Genomic DNA, 19,491 nt, shown 5'->3' with positions numbered 1-19,491 from the left:
CTGAGTAACCTCAGTCAAATGGAGTTTAGCCCTGACTAATAAAATAACTTAAAGTGAGCTAATTAACCCAGAAATGTTGGTGGGTGTGGTCTCAACAATGAGCAATCATATTCTCCTGGGGAAAATGAAGTCACCTCACCAGCTGAGTCCACACCAAGGATTTTATGCAAAGTGAAATCAAGAAAAAGCAAGGTACAGCTGGTTGCAGGAAGATGGAGCCATTTGAAGTCTCCCAGATACCTTTCCTAGCCTTTGAGTACTCTTTTCTCTACCAGTATGGAAATCTGTGGGAAGTAGTACCCCTTTGTGTATGGGGACAAATGGCTGAGAATTATTCCGCTCATTGATTTTCCCTGATATTTACTTTACTATTCTTTCCCCATATAAATGTTTTCTGATTTGCTTTATTCATTAATAAACTTGGTTAAAAAGTGAACTACATGACGACTTAAACCACTTTTCCATGATTATATGTAGCAACTTCACACCAACACACACACACATACACACACACACACACACACACACACACACACATCATGTACAGCTTGAAGAGAGGTAAGAATAGACATCTCTAGCACTTCCTCTCCCCCATTCCCTTCTCCAAGGAAGACTTTAATTCCTACCTGGAGGGGAAGCAGGAGGCTGGGGCCAGAGGCCACTCTGCTCTCCTCAGAAAGAGGGGTTCCCAGACTAGAATTGTATCTATTTGCTCCTTTAAATAGTATTAGTCTAGGGGAGGTAATTTTTAGGTTGAAGCTAAACTCCTATTCACTATTCTTAATGGGGAAAGGGGTCCCCAAGCTCTTTATCCAAGCCTTGACCCCTTCCCACCCCTTCCCTGGCTCTACCAGGAATATACAAAGTGTTGTTGGTGTCCTTTGTCCTTAGTTCTAGGAGAGGATCATGACATCAGCCATGACTTACAAGTGAATTGGATTTAAGTGAGGAAGGACTGTGTGAAGGCACCAGCCTCACTTTCTCCTCCAGAACCATATATAGGTCAGGATGACTGGAGATGGCACCAATGCAGTGGGAGACTGGCTTTTTCAAGCTAAGGTCTTTAGCAGGTCTCAGTTTGACTGAGGCAGAGCCCATTCAGTGGTTAAGGCTATGTAAGAAATGAAGCAACGCCTACAAGAAAATGAGCGGGAAGAGGATGGGGGAGGAAGGTGTGATGTGGGGGAAGGGGTAATGAGAATGCATACCACTTTGGGGTAGGGGAAGGGGAGAGATGAGAAGAAATGTGGAACTCAAAATCTTGTGGAAATGAATGTAGAAGACTAAAATAAATAAATTAATCAAAAATATAGAATAAAGTAAGTGGGGAAAACAAAGAAATGAGGCAAAGAATGGCCCCCCTTTGGTCTAGTAAAGGGAAAAGTAGTCTGGGAGAGGAAGACCCTCTGGGTTTCTGGACAAAACCGAAACAATTGCTGTTTACATTCACTCTCAGCCATGAGGGCCCAAACATACTACTAAGTGGGGCTTGGGTGGGGACCTATTTTTGGCCAAAATGAATAAGGTTTAAGCCATGATCATTAGAAAAGAAATCTAGCTTGTAAACTTCAAAATATCTTTCAAGATTTCAGTGATAAATATTTACATTCCTTTGGGCAGAGGACTGGCAGGTCAGGGTATGATGCCTTATGTGGATAGAAGGAGAGGATGGAGAGGAGAGAGAGGGAAAGGGAGAGGAAAGGAACTTCATTGACCAACTGGCAAGATATAGATCAGGATGATTGCAGATAGTCCCTGACCATACCAAGAGGAAACAGTAAAGAAACCCATTTATTCAAGTTTATAGTAAAACAGAAATCAGAGAAAGCATATGTCTCAGAATATATGTGACAATACAGAGTGAAAATGGTCTCCTCTTAGGGGGCAAGGTAACTCAGCTCAGCCAAAAGAGTTCCAAAATGGGAAATTCCCTGAGGTCTCTAGGGTAGTAAGCTGGAGATGGATATATGATGGAGACTGCCAGCTCCTCTGATGTTGCCTTCTTTCCAGAGACCTTTTCTCCTTTTATTGACTTCAAGAGAGTGTGTCCTTATGCATCTTCCCCTCTCAACAACTCTACCTGGCCCCCTCAGATTACAGACTTTAATCTCTACCAATGAATAGAAAGTCCCATACCAATGGCCCTGAAGGATAAGGTTACATATAATTAGAAACCACAGTCCCATGCTGAACTTGGTGTTCAGTTATATTAACTGAGTTAAAAGAATTCAGGTTGTTTCTGGGGACCAGTTATGGTGATCCATGGTGATCAAAGAGGCCAGCAAGAGGTTTCAGTGTCATATTATCATATACTCATTCTTACACATTTTTTAAAAATTATGTAGCACCAGGCTGGATATGATCATGGTAACAGATTGTGTTTCCCATCCATGAACCAGCCTAGCCAAGTATGGAAAGAATCCTCACTAGCAGGCTGGCCAGTAGGTGATAAATTCTTTGGCCACCGTATCACAATAAGAAAAGAAAATGCAAAAGGGCCCTTGGTCCTACTTCAGTCTCTTTCTACTACTCCAGCAGGAATGGTGGGCAGGATGGCATACAAGAAACATAACAGGTTAAATTTAAAATTACAGTTTTTAGATTATCAATTTAATTTAAGTTAATGTTGATGTTAGTTTAGAGTCATCATTTAATTTTGTTACTCTAAGCTCCTTGTCCATTGACCAACAAGTCAATATATCACTCCAGGAAATGAATCATATAAATATTGATGTTTTCACCTTAAATGAAATGAGAAAATATAAGGGAGTTGTAACTACAGGTCAGGATACCTCACAGGTTCTTGTTAGAGAAGCAAATGAAAGAACTGGCCAGTGGTTATGTTGTGAGTCCATATGCAATAAGAAACATCATTTCATAGGATACTTGATCCATCTTGCCTGCAGATGCAAATAAGAAAGAAGATAGCCATTGGAGATAAGTGCCATTTATGAGCCAATATCTGGTATAGAAGATGAGGAGGAAGAGGTAGGGAAATTCCATACAAACTAGATAGAGGTTCCAAATGAAATACGCATCAACATGTATTTTAATATTCAGTGACTTCAGGTGGTTGTTGTGTGTGTCCTTTGTTCTAAAAGAGCGTCATGACATCAGGGAATGATGACATGACTTACGGTTGACTTTGATTTGAGTGAGGGAGGGCTGTGCAAGGTCACCAGCCTTACTTTCTTCTCCAGAGCCCCAATGACTTCAATGTAAAAGTGGAAATAGAAGAGGAGGGTGAAAAATATGGCTCAGAATCAAGAAACTAAAAAGGATAAAGGCATGTAGAATGTATTACTTAAGGGAGTAATCAATCAGGGAATCACTGAACAGTTTGAGTTTCCCAATCAGTGTGATGACATTACAGGCTATGTCCTCTTGTTTGGAAGCAACTAACAGGCATCTCCTCCAAGGATGTAAACATGCTTGCGCTATATATATATTTAAATATATACCACATATATAAACTATATATATACGTACTATATATAAGTATATAGTATGTATATATATAAATAAGTATCCTGAATGTAAGCATAGGCTTACCAGTGTCACACTGAATTTCAGAGACTTCAGCTGCCTCATGATGACTGGCTAAGTGATAATCAGCCTTCTCTCTCTATGGTTTTTCTCTCCCTCCCTCTCTCCCACTCTTGAGCTTCCTTTACACTTTCAAAAGAGAGCCCAGAGCCCAGCAGGTGAGTTCTGTGTCTGAAGTTCAAGGATGAGGAATTTGTACCCAGATGCAGGGACAATGGATAGCAACTTGCCACAGAAGAGCATGGCAGCAATAGATTTGTGCTCCAGCTGGGACTGAGAAAGAAGTGCAAGGACACTGTTCCTGGACCCCAACCTCTCATATAAAGGTGGTAGTAGGGGAGGGGCCATTGAAGTCTCAAGTTCGTGAAATCTTGCAATTTAATCTTCTAGTCAAAGAAGGAAAACCATCTAGGCAATGGCAACTTTGGCAGTTACCTTAGGGGTAGTCTCCAGTGTGAAAGTTCCTGAGTCCAGGCACCAGACCTCCTAAGAGAAGATTATTTTCTGATATGGGGCAGTTAGGTAATACTGTGAATACAGCATCAGGTTGAGAGTCAGGAAGTCTAATTTTCCTGAATTCAAATCTGTCCTCAGATACTCACTAGCTGTGTGACCCTGAGCAAGTGACATTTCTTGTTGCCTCAGTTTCCTCATCTGTAAAATGAGCTAGAAAAGCAGATGGCAAGCCACTCCAGAATCCCAAGAAAATCCAAAAAGGGGTCAGAAAGAGCCAGACACAGCTAAAGAAAGACTTAGCCACAACATTTTCTGATAGAATGAATTAGTGGATGAATGAAGCATTTATTACGTATTTACTATGTGGAAATCATTATGGTAATCACTGAAGATGCAAATAAAAAAAGTGCGAGTTCCTGCTCTCAAGGAGCTCATATTCTTCTAATTTATTTAAACCATATTTTATTTAGGAAACAATTGGACAAATTCCAGAACTGGTTTTCTTATGAGGCCCCAAGATGTGCAAATCTATTCCTAGGGAAGGATCAGAAGAAACCATGTTATTGTAAGCACAAGACATAAACTAGGAGAATGCCTAGTCTACAAGAGTTTTTACTGTATGAGGGGTGTCTCCTCATTCCCCCTTTAGCAGCAATACTCGTGTAGGAGAAACAGGACAGGAAGAATGTGTGCTGCTGAGGCAGAAGGATCCTGGTCCTTGGTTTCTGTAAAACCCAATGGTAAGCCTTATTAAACTCCTAAAGAGCCCAGCACTTGTTCTCGGCTGCCTGCTTCAAATAAGTATATTCCTTCACCAGTCTGTGAAATCCCTCACCAAGCACCTTATATGTGCTCAAGACCTGGAGTGATTTCTCCATGCCTTGCTTCTGTAGGCAAATGGGCCCCTCTAAACTATCCCTAACGAAGTGATGAACTGACACTTTCTCAACTGTGTGTGTGTCTGACAAAATCTATGGCTCCTCCATTCTTGGCTTCAGAATTGTGGCACTCCACCTGATCTCCAAGTACTGGGCATTGATCTGATCCAGCTCTGATTGTGTAATTTAGCTGGTGTTCCTGAAGAAGCCTCCTCTAGCAGTGCAAGACAATGGAGGAGCACCTGAGAACAAGTGGAATTGTGCTTTTCAGGTCACCTTCTCTTCCCTCTGCTGTCTCTTGGCATTCTGGTTCTCTCAAGTCTCCCTTGTCAGTACATTTGCTAGCTGCTTTTGGTGTTTCACTATCAGAATCTGAACTGGGATCATGAGAGCAGAGCAGAATGAAACACTTCTTCTTGAGTTCCCCAAGTTTCGATGGAAGACACCCCCTCATTCTCACAAAATCCTCAGAAGGAGGCATCAGTTCCAGCAAGTCTGACTTCACCAGGCCCAGCAAAAGTGGCATCACCTTCTCTTGGCTCAGATCCACAAGTCAAGCCAGTTCAGTAATGAATAAACTCTGTCCAAGGGTTTCATGAAACTTCTTATCCTCTGGGGTCAGATTTGTGTGGTGTGCCTTTACATGGTAGTCCACAAGCATTTCCATCATGAGTCTCTGCACAAACTCTGATCCCAGCCATGCTGGCTCTTGCAGCCAAACCCCTTCCATGTCTGAGCTTGCTCTTCTGCAAAAGTGGTGCTTAAACCACTCTCATCCATGTATTAAGAAAGACAGCAGGAGCCTGTTAAAGTGAGGGTTCTGAGTGCCCCACTGAGACAACAAATGGGCTTGATTCTGAGTGGTGATGGCTCCCTCAAAGCCTTCCCAACCCCTCCTGTGCCTCCATATATAGGACCAAAAGTATCCTCCTGGACCCTGAGGGGGGATGTAAAATGGGTCAAGGAAGGCCACCACCACTCCTCTACCACACAAGTGGTAGAAAAGTCCTGAAAAAAGACCCACAAAACTCAAGGAGGGGAAGTATGAGCAAGTCACTTATACCCAAGGTGAAAGTTTTAGCTGCAAGTCAGATGGAAAAGTCCCACGGTCTTTAGAATGCTGTAGTGAAGCAAATGATAAATGGCCTCTTCTTAAATGTCATTATGTAAGGTTAGTGTTCCCAGTGCTTTGTGGGTTTAAGATCCTGGTCTGTCCCCATCAGGGTCTGAGGGAAGATGGTGGTCAAGGTGGTATTGGTTCAACTTGCCTGGTACTTGCTGCCTCTTGTCTCTCCCTCAGGGTGCCTTGTTGCTTTATCTACACTGATTTGTCTACTCTATAGGTAGCACTTGCTTGGAGGATGTTGGAGGTGGATGGCCCCTTCTGCAAAGGAGTTAATTTCCCATACAGTGACTGTGAGGACTAGACTGGAAGCAGGAATGATGGTTGGGGGGAGTGGGAGTGGTAGCACTGCCACTCAAATGGCTTCTGAGTTTATATGACTATTGGTGGCATCTGGTTATCAGCTGTTGCTAGTGGTGATGAAGAAGTTGGATTCTTCTCCATAGTGATTTCTCCCCTCAATGATGGCTGCTGGGAGTGTGCTGGAAGTGGTTCTGGTAGCCTGGGGGATACTGCTCTTCTCAAGGCTCTTGGTTTCAGGGTCCTAATGCTGTCTCCATGAGGGTCTGAGTGGAGATGGTGATCAAGGTGGTAGTGGTTTCCTTAGAGAAAGAAGAGGAGAGATCATATGTTTCCTACACAGCACATCCCTTGGAAAGCAAAGCCAATAATTTTTTTGGAGAGTGCAAGTTCCATAAGTTCACTTATTCAGCAGTCCCCAAGCACCTTTAACTTCTCGGGGGGTGGAGTATGGGGGGGGAGGGTCTGTACAACAGAGAGGTACCACATATCTTGGGGAGGCTTTGTAAGACTCTAGGGGAGAGACACAAGAAGATGACAAAGATCTGCCCTAGGAGCAGTTACAAGTCCAGTTCTCTCCAAGGGGTAGTTGATGAGCTATTCGAATATTTTCTGTGTCTGTATTTGTTTACACTCCCCTATGAGTGCTTACTGTCTTATGCTCCTCCTGTGGAATGAAATAAAGGCTATCTCAAACCCATCACCCTTACTATAAATTAAGTACCTTGTAGGAGTTGAAGACCCCATTACTCACATATGAAATAAACCCCAACACAAGCAACCCTAACTTTTATTTTGGAGATTTTTCTCAGAGTAAAACTCCAGGATGGAGAAAAGGGGGCCTTTCACTGTGGCCAGTGAAAGATGAAATGACTGGGGTAACAAAGGTTGGATGTCCTGAGCATCTTGATTTATTAAGCAATGCTTGGCAACTGTCCAACAAACTCAGACTAGACTTTGTCAGCTTAAGCCTTAACTCCCAATACAGAGGGAGACAGACTTTTTTTTGTTATTGCAAAATTGCTATTCTATCTCTTCCTCTTCTTTGTATTTAAATAGTATTTATTTTTTCCTAATTACATATTTGTAAACAAATTTTAGCATTCATTATGACAAGATTTTGAGTTTCAGATTCTTCTCCCTCCTTCCTTACCCTCCCCTCTTCTGAAAATGGTAGGCAGCTTCGTATAGTTTATACATGTGCTATTATGTAAAACACATGTCCATATTCATCACAGTTATGGAAGAAGAAACAAATCAAAAGGAAATAAAACCATGAGAAAGAATAAAGTAAGTGAGAAAAATATGCTTTGATCTGCATTCAGAGTCTATCAGTTCTTTATATGGATATGGATAGCATTTTCCTTCGAGTCCTTTGTACTTATCTTGTATTACTGTGTTGCTGAAAACACTGAGTCATTCATAGCTGATCTGGAGACAGACTTTTATATGTTAAAGGCGATTAATCAAATAAGGCCAATGCATTAAAAGAAAAAAAAACAACATTCAGTAATCTCATTTCTAATTGGAAGAAAGATTAGGGACTTTCTAAATTGGGAAGGGGGAAAGCAAACAGGTACAATTCCCTGAATTCAGAAAAAGAGATGTCCTACTCCCCCCAAATGTCTGTAAATGATTAAAGAAACATGGAAACAATAACTAATGGCTCATGATGGGGCCAGTTTGCAGATAAGACATAGGGGTTGCTTGAATAGTACAAGGCGATAACTTCTTGCATCACTCTTTGGATCTGACTGTGTTTCTGGTCAGTATAACCTACATGTTTAGTTAAGGATCTCTAAGCAGCAGGGCGAGGTGATCCAATTTCTCAGCCATATAGGGTTAAGTTCAAATAATACAATAAGGTTTCCCAATTCCCACAATGAAATAAGGTTTTCTCATAAGACAGAAGTTGGACTAAATCCATAATTGAATAGAAAAGGAACTGAGTTAACTCTAGAATTAAGTCACAAGATGGAGTCAATGTGGTAGACTTAGTTCCCACTTTAACCATTTGCTGTCCTAATACCCTCAGTTCCCTCAACTCTACAGGTCAGTCCTGAGAATTGAATCTGCTCCCTTGAGTTCAGTCCTTTGGGGCAGGATGATGGTGCTGAGCTACAGGTTATATTCATATCACGAATACTTTCTTCAAGGAGAGAGGTAGGAAGCTCTTGACATGTTGAATGCTGTTCACCAGAACAAAAATGATTTTACCTTCACAAACACAAATTGACAATGTGGGAGTCATTTCTGAATCAGCTCTCTGCATACATTCAGACTATCAGGTTCTTACGGTAAAGATCAAACTCAACACCAAACTAGAAAAAACAGGCCAAAAATGAAGAGAAAATGGTACACAGTTAAGACAGTTCCAAGCCAACTTACTTTGATAAGTTATTGACACTGAAAAATGTGAAAGGGCTAAAGGAACAGACATAAAGATGAACTATCACTCTTTCCTATGGATATTTAACTAATGTAAAGCAATTGCCACAAGGAAAAGACCAAAAAGAGCCTAGGAACTTATCCAGACTGGGGTGTGACCTTGCCTTCAGACTCTAGGGTCTTCATCTTTTGCTATTTTCAAAATCTCCACTGAATATTAAAACCTAGGTCAAGACATGGAGCCTCTTGACTTCGCTGGATGCTGAATGTGCTTGGTTGATTGGATTCAGATGTCTGGGTCTAAAAGTGGATGATAACATTTAAGTAACAAAAAGGCATGTCTGGTACATGGATGCTATAAAAAAAGACAATGAGTTGTGATATTTCATCCTGTATGTTAGGATATTGGAATACCATGGGGCAGAGTGACAAAGAGGCATGCTGGTATCAGAAGGAACGGTCCCTTCATAGTGTTCACTACTGGAGAAGCTGTGGAGGAGAATGACTGAGGACAGTTCCATTAGGCTATTTAGGGGATCCAGGAAACAAGAACATCACTAGTATATGGTTACTGGTAATGCTGAAGGAGACCCACTTTGGTGTAGAGAAAGTAGAGTCACAATAAGGTGGTAAGGTGTAAGTCAAGGAGTGCCTTGTGCAAGGAGTTGTGTGTTACTACGCATGAGAAGGTGGAATTGTTTCTGGGAAGGAGGAGAAGAGGTCTAGAGACACAAAACTGGCAGAGCAGTACAAGATAAGTACAAAGGACTCTCAAAGGAAAATGCTATCCAAAGTTTGCAGGGGTGCAAACAGACTATCATCCCCTCTAGTCATCATCTTAGGAGATGGAGGTGTTCAAGGATATCTAGGTTGCTTGGGATTCATGTCTTGATTGTTTCAGAACACCAAATGGCCTGTGTCATTGCAGAGACAAATAAAAATGGCAAGTTTGTGGTCAAACCTGGATTAGGGATGCTTGTCTGAATCATACAGCTAAGCTTGTTTCCAGTCACCATCCCAGTGGCTGGTAATCACCAAGCCAGCAGCTGTCACTGTCATCTGTATAAGGGTGGTGATCAAGGAAGCCTGTGATCAACAATCCCCACTACCTGACAGTTACACCAATGAATCCATAAGGATAGCTTCACTTTTCTCTGTCATGTTAGATGGGTTGGTACATAGCCTAATGGAGCAAACATAGTTCTGGAAAGCTCTCTCTCCTCAGCCTCCTAGCATCCCTGGCTTCCTTCAGTCTCAACTAACATCCATCTTTTGCAAAATGTTTCTCCCAGGTCTACTTAATGTTAGTACATTTTCCTATCTTGTATATACGTAGTTGTTTGTCCATTGTCTCCTCCATCAGGATGTGGGCTTCTTGAGAACAGGGTCTATCTTTTTTTTGACCTTTCTTTGTTTCCTTAGTGCTTAGTTCATAAATGGTAGTTGACTGACTGAGAATCTCAATTCAGCAAGTGTGCCTGGCTCAGAAAATACTAACAAGTACCAACTTGCCTTCAGAGGAGCCAGTGATCGATCATAACCCTGTTCATTTTCTGAGAACAGTGGGAAACAGTTTAAGCCTTTCTGGGTACAGGACCAGATCAGCTTTTGATTTTTGCTGTTTGGTTGTTTTCAGTTACGTCTGACTCTTTGTGAGACCATTTGGGGTTTTTCTTGGCAGAGATACTAGAGTGGTTTGCCAATTCCTTCTCCAGCTCATTTTACAGATGAGGAACCTGAGGCAAACAGAGTTAAATGGGACACATAGCTACTAAGTATACTAAGTCTAAATATCTGAGGTTGAATTTGAACTCAGGAAGGTGAGTTCCAGGCCCACAGCTTTATCTACTGCACCATCTAGCTAAGAGATCAGGCTTGAATGGCCTCTTTTATTAAGGAACTGGGAGGGAATGCTTCTGACAGGTCACATCCTTCATAGAAATCTAATAACAATAGCTTGGAAGTGATAGCTTGGCACATGGGAAAGACCTCCTGGCTCTGCCATTCACTACCCATGTGACCTTGGGCAAATCACTTTTACCACTCTGGGCTCAGTTTTCCTCATCTATAAAATGAGAGAGTTGAACTAGATGACCCTCAGTCTTCCCTTCAGCTCTAAATCTGTGATGCTCTAGAGAACAGCTAGCTGACATTCATATAGTGCTCTAAGGTTTACAAAATTCATTATATGTATTATCTAATTTGATTCTCACAACAGTCTTGTGAGTCAGGTATTTTTATTGTTTCCCATTTTACAGGATGAAGAAATAGGCTCAAAGAGGTTCAGAGATTTTCCCAAGGTCCCACAGCTAGCAGAATTTGAACCTCAAGATTTCTTGATTCAGTATTCACTCCTGTATTCGCTACACCCTGTTGGCAGGGAACCATCAGTGTTTTGAGGGAGAGTTCCATTTAATGTTTGGTTACCCTCATTCAATGTCTGGTTGCCCACATAGGGCACGTTGAAACCACAGCTGCAGTGTCAATGCTGGGCAGGGATAGAAACCCACACTTCGGTACACAAATGAAATTTCAGCCACTAAGAGAAATTTTGGGGCAAAGAGAAGGCAGGCTTTGAGGAGATGGTAAAGACAGGATTGAGCTAGGAGCTTCAAGATCATTTGACAAGAGTACTTTGCTACAAGTAAACCAGTCAGCCTGATGGATTTGTTCAGCCAACTTGATGAAAGATCAGAATGCCAGGTTGGGAGTTGAGCATGGGATAGAGGACTGAGGGTGTTGAAAATAAAACCAAACCTAAGCCCATCGCTGGAAACTGACTAATAGGAGCTGGCTCCTTAAGTTTGGTGTTCTGAGACACACCACTCCCTGGACCTTGAACTGGCCATTTATCCTTTCAAGAGAAGCCTATGGGTAGTTAGGAAAGAGAAAGCCTGGGAAGCAGAGGACAACAGAGGGCTTAGTATAGCCACTAATGAAGAACAGAGACCTTAGTTCTCTAGGAATAAACCATATTGGGACCACCCAAGCCCATGTTTCCATTGTGGAGGTCTTCGTCAAGGGCCCAGGGGTGCAAACAGTAGTACCCTCTGCTTAATGGGAGAGCTGAGCAATGCCCCTCCCCTCCGCAGGACTGCTTCATGATTATGCTGAATCAGGTACTCCATACCAGAACCAAATGAGGGGAGGATCTGAAAATTATCAAAATGGGGCCTTGGGGTTGAAAAAAACTGCCCCTCATTCTAACTAGCATAACCTGTCCCTAAACTGAGCCTGTATCTTTTTAAAATTACAATTTACCTCAAGGTTGGGTAAAAGCTTGCTTAATCCATTGATCTAGCAATCCACAAGTACTAATTAAGCTCCTACTATGTACTAGGTGTAGCAGAAGGCCTTCGTCTCGGTGATTCGGTGAAGAAGAAAGACACGAGAGGCAGGAGAAGAAAGACCAACTCTGTTTATTGATCTGAGGGTCTGGGTATTTATAGACAGAAACTGTAAGTCTACATGACATTCTGCTTGTCTCCTGCCCTAGTGATTTAATCAGTCTTATCTTAAAGACTGTGAGCCTGGAGGGCATTTATTTTACATATCCCTTGTTTTCTGTAATTCTCTTGTTTGTCTCACAGAGACAGCAACATCTGGGGGGCTTGGAGAGCTGTTCCGGATGATAATGAGCACAGTCTCAAAGAACTGTTTCCCGGAGGTCTTTCCTGATCTTGTCAACCCTACTCCACCCTGGCCCTCAACAACTAGGCGTTGTCAGAGGTGCTGGAGATACAAGTACAAGAGGGAAAAATTCCTACACTCAAGGAACTTTTAAACTAAAGAGGAGACAAGCACACATATAAATACATATAGAATAATATATATTTATATATGATATATAGAAATACATAAAATAAAGTGAATAGATATATACAAAATAGTTAATATACATATATAAGTATATATAAATATATATACAGATATACAAAATAGTTAAATATAAGATATTTACAAGTTTGAGAAAGAGGATAATTGTTGGGGAGATCAGGACAGTTCATGCAGAGCATGATGCTTGAGATGTTACTCAAAGGAAGAAAGAGTTTTTGAGGGTTAGATAAGGAATAAGTTCATTCTGGGCATGTGGGTCAGATAGCGCAAAGGCATGGAGATTGGGAGATTAATTGTAATGTGTGAGGAATAGAGAGAAGGCCAGTAGATTGGACTGAAGTGTGTGGGAGGAAAAGTAATGGCCAATAAAGCTAGAAAGACAAGTTGAGGCTGGTTTGTGAAGTGCTTTAAAAGCTAAGCAGAGGAGTTCTGATTTTATCCTAAAGGGATTAAGACATCACTGGAGTAGACTAAGTGGGTAAGTCATATGCCAGATCTTCAAGTAAGGAAATTATTTTGGCAACAGTATGTTGGATGACCTAGAGTGGGGAGACACTTGAGGCAGAGACACCAATTGAGCAGCTGTTGCAATAATGTAGGGAAGAGGTGATGAACTAAGGGATGGCCCTATGAATACAGTCAAGGGATTTGATGCAAGAGCTGTTGCAGAAGCAGAAGTAAGATTTGGCAGCTAATAGGTGTGATGAGGGAGAGTGAGGATTTGAAGATAATACTGATATTATTATCCTGGGAGCCTGGAATAATAGTTGTACCTTCAAAAGAAATAATGAGTTTTGGAAGATGGATGCATCTTGGGGAGAAAGATAATAAGGTCAGTTTTAGACATGCTGCATTTGAGGTGTCCTTGAGGCAAGCATCTTGAAATATACAATAGATAATTGGGTGATACAGGACTGAAACTTAGGGAAGAATCTGGGACTGGATACACACACACATTTGTGTGTAAGTATATACACACATACATATATATGTATATATACATATACACATATATACACACATAGATATATGTACACACACATCTGTGAGTGTTTGCATAGAGATGCTAGTTAAATCCATAGGAGCTGATGAGGTTACCAAGAGACCATTGATAATGTGAGGACAGAGGACTGGGGGAGCATTTCCAATGATACTCTGCTGTTGCTCCACTCCCTTTTAGGGTTTGTGGACATGTCCATAGAGACATGGTTGGGGTGGCCACAAGCTAAGACTATCTGCTAGTAACTGAGACACTCTGAGACTAGTTCTACCACAAGATATCCCAGTCAGTCCAAGGAACAAAGACTTAAGTGGCTGATAGGGCCAGCAGCTAGTTACTTTGACCCCCTAGCCCCTGCCTGGCTGCTGAACTTGATATAGTTTGAGACCTTTGACCCCAGCTCCAGACACCCACACCCCCACACACACCTTTCGTCCCTTAACCATCCCCATGACCAGGAAGACCTTTCTCCAAATACCCCAAATATTTGGGAAGGTAAGCAGGAGTTTGGGATACCTGGAGGTGGCAGTGCATTTCGTAGGGCTGCTCAACAACTTTCCTTTAATTTTGGCAATGTCAAACTGCGCTACCAAATGTTGATTGCCTATGCCCCGTGACTACGGAGACCATTAAAAGCGGACATTCTCGAGGTGGGGTGAATGCACTTATTGATTTTCTATTCTTTAAAAAATATTTTCAACCAGTATTTTACTTTATCCCTTAGTCTAAATTCTGAACCCAGACTAGCTGCTTAGGGCACCCCCTTACACCAGGAAGACCTGTAAGACAGCCTGACTGGGGGCTTGCCCACAGCATCACCTGGCGGGTAACTCAGAAATTGCATTCTCTTGCTAGATAACCTGGGGACACACCATCAAGGCATCACAGAAGCTGAACTGGAATGTTTTTCTACATTGCTGTTGGACTCCAGCGATTGCCTGATGCATTCACAAAATGTCCCATGATCCTAAGGAGGGGGGTCTGAGAGGCTTTGCCTGTGGGGGTCCAGAAGTCAATATCTTTAAATACAGAACCCCAGTCCCAAGCAAACAGGAAGAAAAAGGAAGAGAAGCACTGTTCACAGATACTCACCTTGATCAGTTAGTTCCATGGCTTGAGTTACTCAAGATATCCACTGTATATGTGGGTTGTATATGTATTCCCAGTGCCTAGTACAGTACCTACCACATATTGCAGTTGGTTCAGTTCTGTCCAACGCTCTTGACTGTATTTGGGGTCTTCTTGGCAAAGATACAGAAGTGATTTGCCATTTACTTCTCCAGATCATTTTGTAGATGAGGAAACAGGCAAATAAGGTTAAGTGACTTGCCCAAGGTCACACAGCTAGTGTCTGAGACCAAATTTGAACTCAGGTTTTTCTGACTTCTGGTCCAGCACTCTATCCACTATACCATCTACCTGCTAGACATCATAGTGGGTGCTTAATAAATGCTTATTGATTGAGCCAATTTCTATTTTTTGGTAATATATGCTGCTTCTTGAGGGTAGAATCTGTTTTGTTTTTTGTTTTTGTATACTCAACACCTAATTTCTTGCCTTTTCATACAGTAGGCACTTAATTAGTGTTGAATTAAATTGAAATTCCTTTCTTTTCTTTCCTTTGCCAAACCCCAATCTGCCTCCCCCATTCCAGATTACTAGAGAATATTTGGAGGAGAGGATGGTGAGCCTCACACAAAAAAGAAGACTATACAAATTCAGAAATACACAGCAGCCTCAGTGTGGCACCTAAATTTTGGACATTTTATTGAGCTACCAGTCTCTGGATCTAACTTTAGTCATTAATGTTTCTAGTCTTAAAGTATCTGGATCCCATATAGACCCCCCCAAAATGGTGAATTTGATCTAAAGATACTATCCACTAATTTAGGATTCACTTACCTAGATGAATGGGAACCAGATCATTGTTCTACAACACCAATCAAGATTCTCTTAGTGACTCAAGAATCATCACAGGTAGTACTTTGACACTTCCACCATTCAGGTATAGCTAACTAGCAATTTACCTACTTCCAAAAGAGGAAAGGGTATGTAGAGCTTTATAAAAGTAAGTATCATTCAAATTATCCCCATTATCTCAGAAATAGAATTGTTTCTTCATATATATTTCAAGAGAGCACAAGGACAAACCAGTCCCTCACAAATTATGAGAATTGTAAGGTGGATCAACAGGTCACCCAAGTTAAGAGAAGGATGTTCTTCTCTCTTCCCCAGAGTTCTCCAGGGACCTTTATCCCCAACATTGTTCTTACTGTGTGATCCCAGAATCAGGGGAAATAACAGCTAATTTGTCTTCCCTCCCCAGACCACCCCCATTAATTCTGCTACCTTCAGTGTTTTCAACTTGCCACCTCCCATCCCAACTCCTCCTGAGGATCATTGCCTGCACTACTGAAGTATAGACTCAACTCTTGGGAGTTGGCTACTTGTCCTCCCAGAATAAATGAATTTTAGATTCTCAGATTGTGAAAAGACCTTAAAATCATCTGCTCCCATCAATACCCAAATTGTGACTGAAAGAATAGTAGTACCCTCATCAGAAGTAGGCAAAATCAGAGGTTTAGGGGGAAAGATAATGAATTTCATTTTGGAAATGTTCAGTTTGAGATGCCTACTGAATAACCAGAGAAGTTATTCAATAGGCAGCTGAAGATGAATGACTGGAATTCAAGAGAGGTTAGGACTGGATATATAGGGAGTCATCTGCAAAGAAATGATTCTAGAACAGATGACAGCTGATGAGAAATCCAAGAAATAGAGTATAGAGAAAAAAAGAGAAGAGGACATACGGCAGAGTACCAGAGATACCCCATGCTAAAACAGCAAGAGATAGATGAATATTGAACCAAGAAACTGAGGACTACAGGGAACAGTCATAGAAGCCAAAAGGAGGAGAGAGTGTCCAGAAAGAGGGGATGAGGGATGGGGGTGGATCAACTGTGCCAAACATTGCAGAGAAGTCCACAAGAGTGAGAACTGAGAAAAGACCATTGGATTTAGCAGTTAAAGAATTATTAGTATGCCTTAGAGAATAATTAGTTACTTGAGTCTCAATAGGCTGGCAAGGTTGGAAGACAGATTACAAGGGATTGAGGACTGGGTGGTAAGGAAGTGCAGACAGGGAGCATAGAGAATTCCTTCTAGGAGTTTGGTAGTGAGGGGGAAGAGAGAAATAGGATGATAACTTGAAGAGAGAGGACAAGAACAAATGAGAGGGTTTTTTTAAGGATAGAGTAAATCTGAGAATGATTACAGATGGTGGAGAAGGAACTGGTACAGAGGCAGAAATCAAAAAGAGAGGGAAATTCCTTCAAGAAGGGATGATGGCCAATGGAGAATAGAAAAGATGAGGAAATATTGCCCCTAAGGCACAGAGGTTGCCTGGGCAAGGAGGAGGGCTTCTTTTTCTTCAGCGACAGGCATAAAGAAGGAATGAATAGCTGAAGATATAGAGGGGTTTCCAGGTATGGGATGAGAGAGAAGAGGAAACTCTTAACAGATAACCTCTATATTTTTCCATTAAAACAGGAAGTGAGAATATCTGTTGAGAGAGGAATATAGAACAAATCAGGGGGAACTAAGAAGACAAGAGAAATGTAGCATGTGTTCTACATGACTATAATTCCATGTTATCCAGATTTAGATTGGATGTTTGGGGTAACCCATTATGCAAATATGCCCCAAGTTCCCATTCAAGGCATCCTTTGTCACTAAACCTGGAATCAAATAGGGACCAGATAGTAATGAAAATAGTAAGAGAAAAGAGAATCTTCCTCAAATTCCCACTGACAATCAAGTCAAGAAGTATTTATTAAGCATCTGTTCTATGCCAAACACGGTGTTACTGCCAGGAGGGAAGGACGCTTTTCCTGCATGACTCATATACTCAGGGTTGAGACACAACTCTCTCTCCAACAGGCTTTTTTGCCTTACTGATTTTTCTCCTCTGCCTCCAGAACTGCTTTGTCAAAATACTATTGTTATCTTCTGCTGGCTTTCCTATTCTCTGTTGAGTGGCTACCATATCTAGATGTCTTTTTAACTTTTTAACTAAAAATTTTTATTTTTTTAAATTTTGTATTACTAAAAATGTTTTACAGATTCTACAGATGTTCTTTTGATTGTGACTTCTTCTTTAACAAAATTGGACTTCTTCAAAGCTATTAAAATTTTTTTGGTTTAATACCTTTTGTGAGACTGCTCCATCAACGTACCCAAAGCTAACATCTTCTTTATTCTCCATTAGGAAAGAATTGAGACAATTTTTTTCTTTTTGAAGAAATCATAGTTAATCACTAAATAGTAACTGCAAATAGTAACTCAGGAACCCTGAGGGTCTTCCCCTCCCAGTTTGATTTTTTTATTATTATTAAAGGGACCATCCCTTGAGTAACTACTTAAAGAAGCCTATTCATTGAATGGGTGTACCTCACTCAAAATGAGAATGTGATAAGGCCTTAGCCTGAAAGGGCCAGGGTCTCCCATTGCATCCTGGGCCATCTCCAGTCTTCCTGATGAATATCAGGCCACTGGACCCAGATGGCTCAGGAGAAGAAAGTGAGGTTGGTGACCATGCACAGCCCTCCCTCACTCAAAAATCAAAGTCAAGTGCAAGTCATGTCGTCATCTTGATGTCAAAGTCCTCTTTGAGAATGGACAAACATAACAACAACACATCTTTAATTATTAAGTTAGATCACACACACACACCTTAAAAACTGGTTTTTTTAGCCTAATCTTTCTTTGTCCAACAAGTTGTCTAATTCCTTAGTCATGGCCCATCTACCTACCTGGCATCTCCTCCCTGTCCTGCACCTCCTCTAGAAATTCTCCTTCCCCTTACACCCTCCCCATAAACCGGAATCATCTAAACTTGGAACAATCCAGGCTTAGACATTCCCAGTTTTCTGGTTAATTGGTATTTCTTTGTCTATGACCCCCAAAGTGGGAACCCATTCAGAGTTTTCTGAGTAGCTCTGACAGAATCCTTGCTGACACCCAGCTGATCTAGGAGCTGCTCTGACTCCAGACATGCCCCAAAGCACTGACTCAGCAGTCAGGTCACTGACTCGTGAACTCCCCGTCTAGCACAGTCTGAAGATCACTGTGCCTCAGAGCACAATTCTGGCCTTGCCCGACCTGTTCCTGCAGTCAGTCCCTACTACAGAGTGAGGGAAAATGTTCAGGTGGTTGGGAGGTCCTGGTGTGGTCCTGACCCCTGTGTAACTCGTGGGCACGGTGGGTCATCGAGCTGCCCTAATAGCCTTCCCTGAACGTCTCCAGTTGAGCCTCATGTCCTTCTCTTGGAGACCTTCGCCTAAAACACATTTAAAAAAAAAAAAAAAGACCTGATGCTCTCTGAACTGACTTCCTCATCTAATTCTATTGCAAAAGCCCTTTTAGTTCCAGAAAGAGATTCTGCCAGGTCCACAGCTACATGGAGCTAGCCTTTATTCAAGATTTTTTTCCCCTTGACATTAGCTCCCATCACTTCCCTGGCAGCTAACAGCGCGGCCATAAAAGCCACACGGAAGCGTTTCTGGACTCCGTGGAGGGGGCACGGTGGAGCTGGGTGGCCCTCGCCCTGTCCTCTACGTGGAAGTCCCCGTCCCGCTGCCTCCAAGGGCAGCATCAGCCCCAGAGGGAGGGGGACGAAGAAGGAGGACGCCCAGACTTCGGTGAGGGGGTGGGACTTGCTCCTGAACTTGTCAATTACTCTGGAGCGGCCCACGAGGATGGCGGGGGGCTGGGAACGGCCCTAGGACCAGTGGGAGGAGGACTTCGCAGGACACACCTCTTGTTCGCTACGACGCCGAGAGGATGGGGGTGCGAGTGCAGATTAGAGTAGAGAAGACGGCGCCCACAGTTTCTGCTAACGCGTCTCCGCCTCCTAGCACGCCCCTCCGTCCCAGCCATTCAGCTGCCTTTCCCCCCGCCGTCCG

At 42.2% G+C, this 19,491-nt stretch overlaps 1 pseudogene; it reads right to left on the bottom strand.

Annotated features, from left to right (window-relative positions):
• Nucleotides 1–3,982: 3,982 nt before the first annotated feature.
• Nucleotides 3,983–19,465, bottom strand: LOC140504095 (HAUS augmin-like complex subunit 4; annotated as a pseudogene).
• Between the last annotated feature and the right edge of the window lie 26 nt (nucleotides 19,466–19,491).

This window comes from Notamacropus eugenii, chromosome 1 (assembly GCF_028372415.1).
Source record: "Notamacropus eugenii isolate mMacEug1 chromosome 1, mMacEug1.pri_v2, whole genome shotgun sequence".
NCBI lineage: Eukaryota > Metazoa > Chordata > Mammalia > Diprotodontia > Macropodidae > Notamacropus > Notamacropus eugenii.
This window is presented reverse-complemented; position numbering and strand designations above follow the sequence as displayed.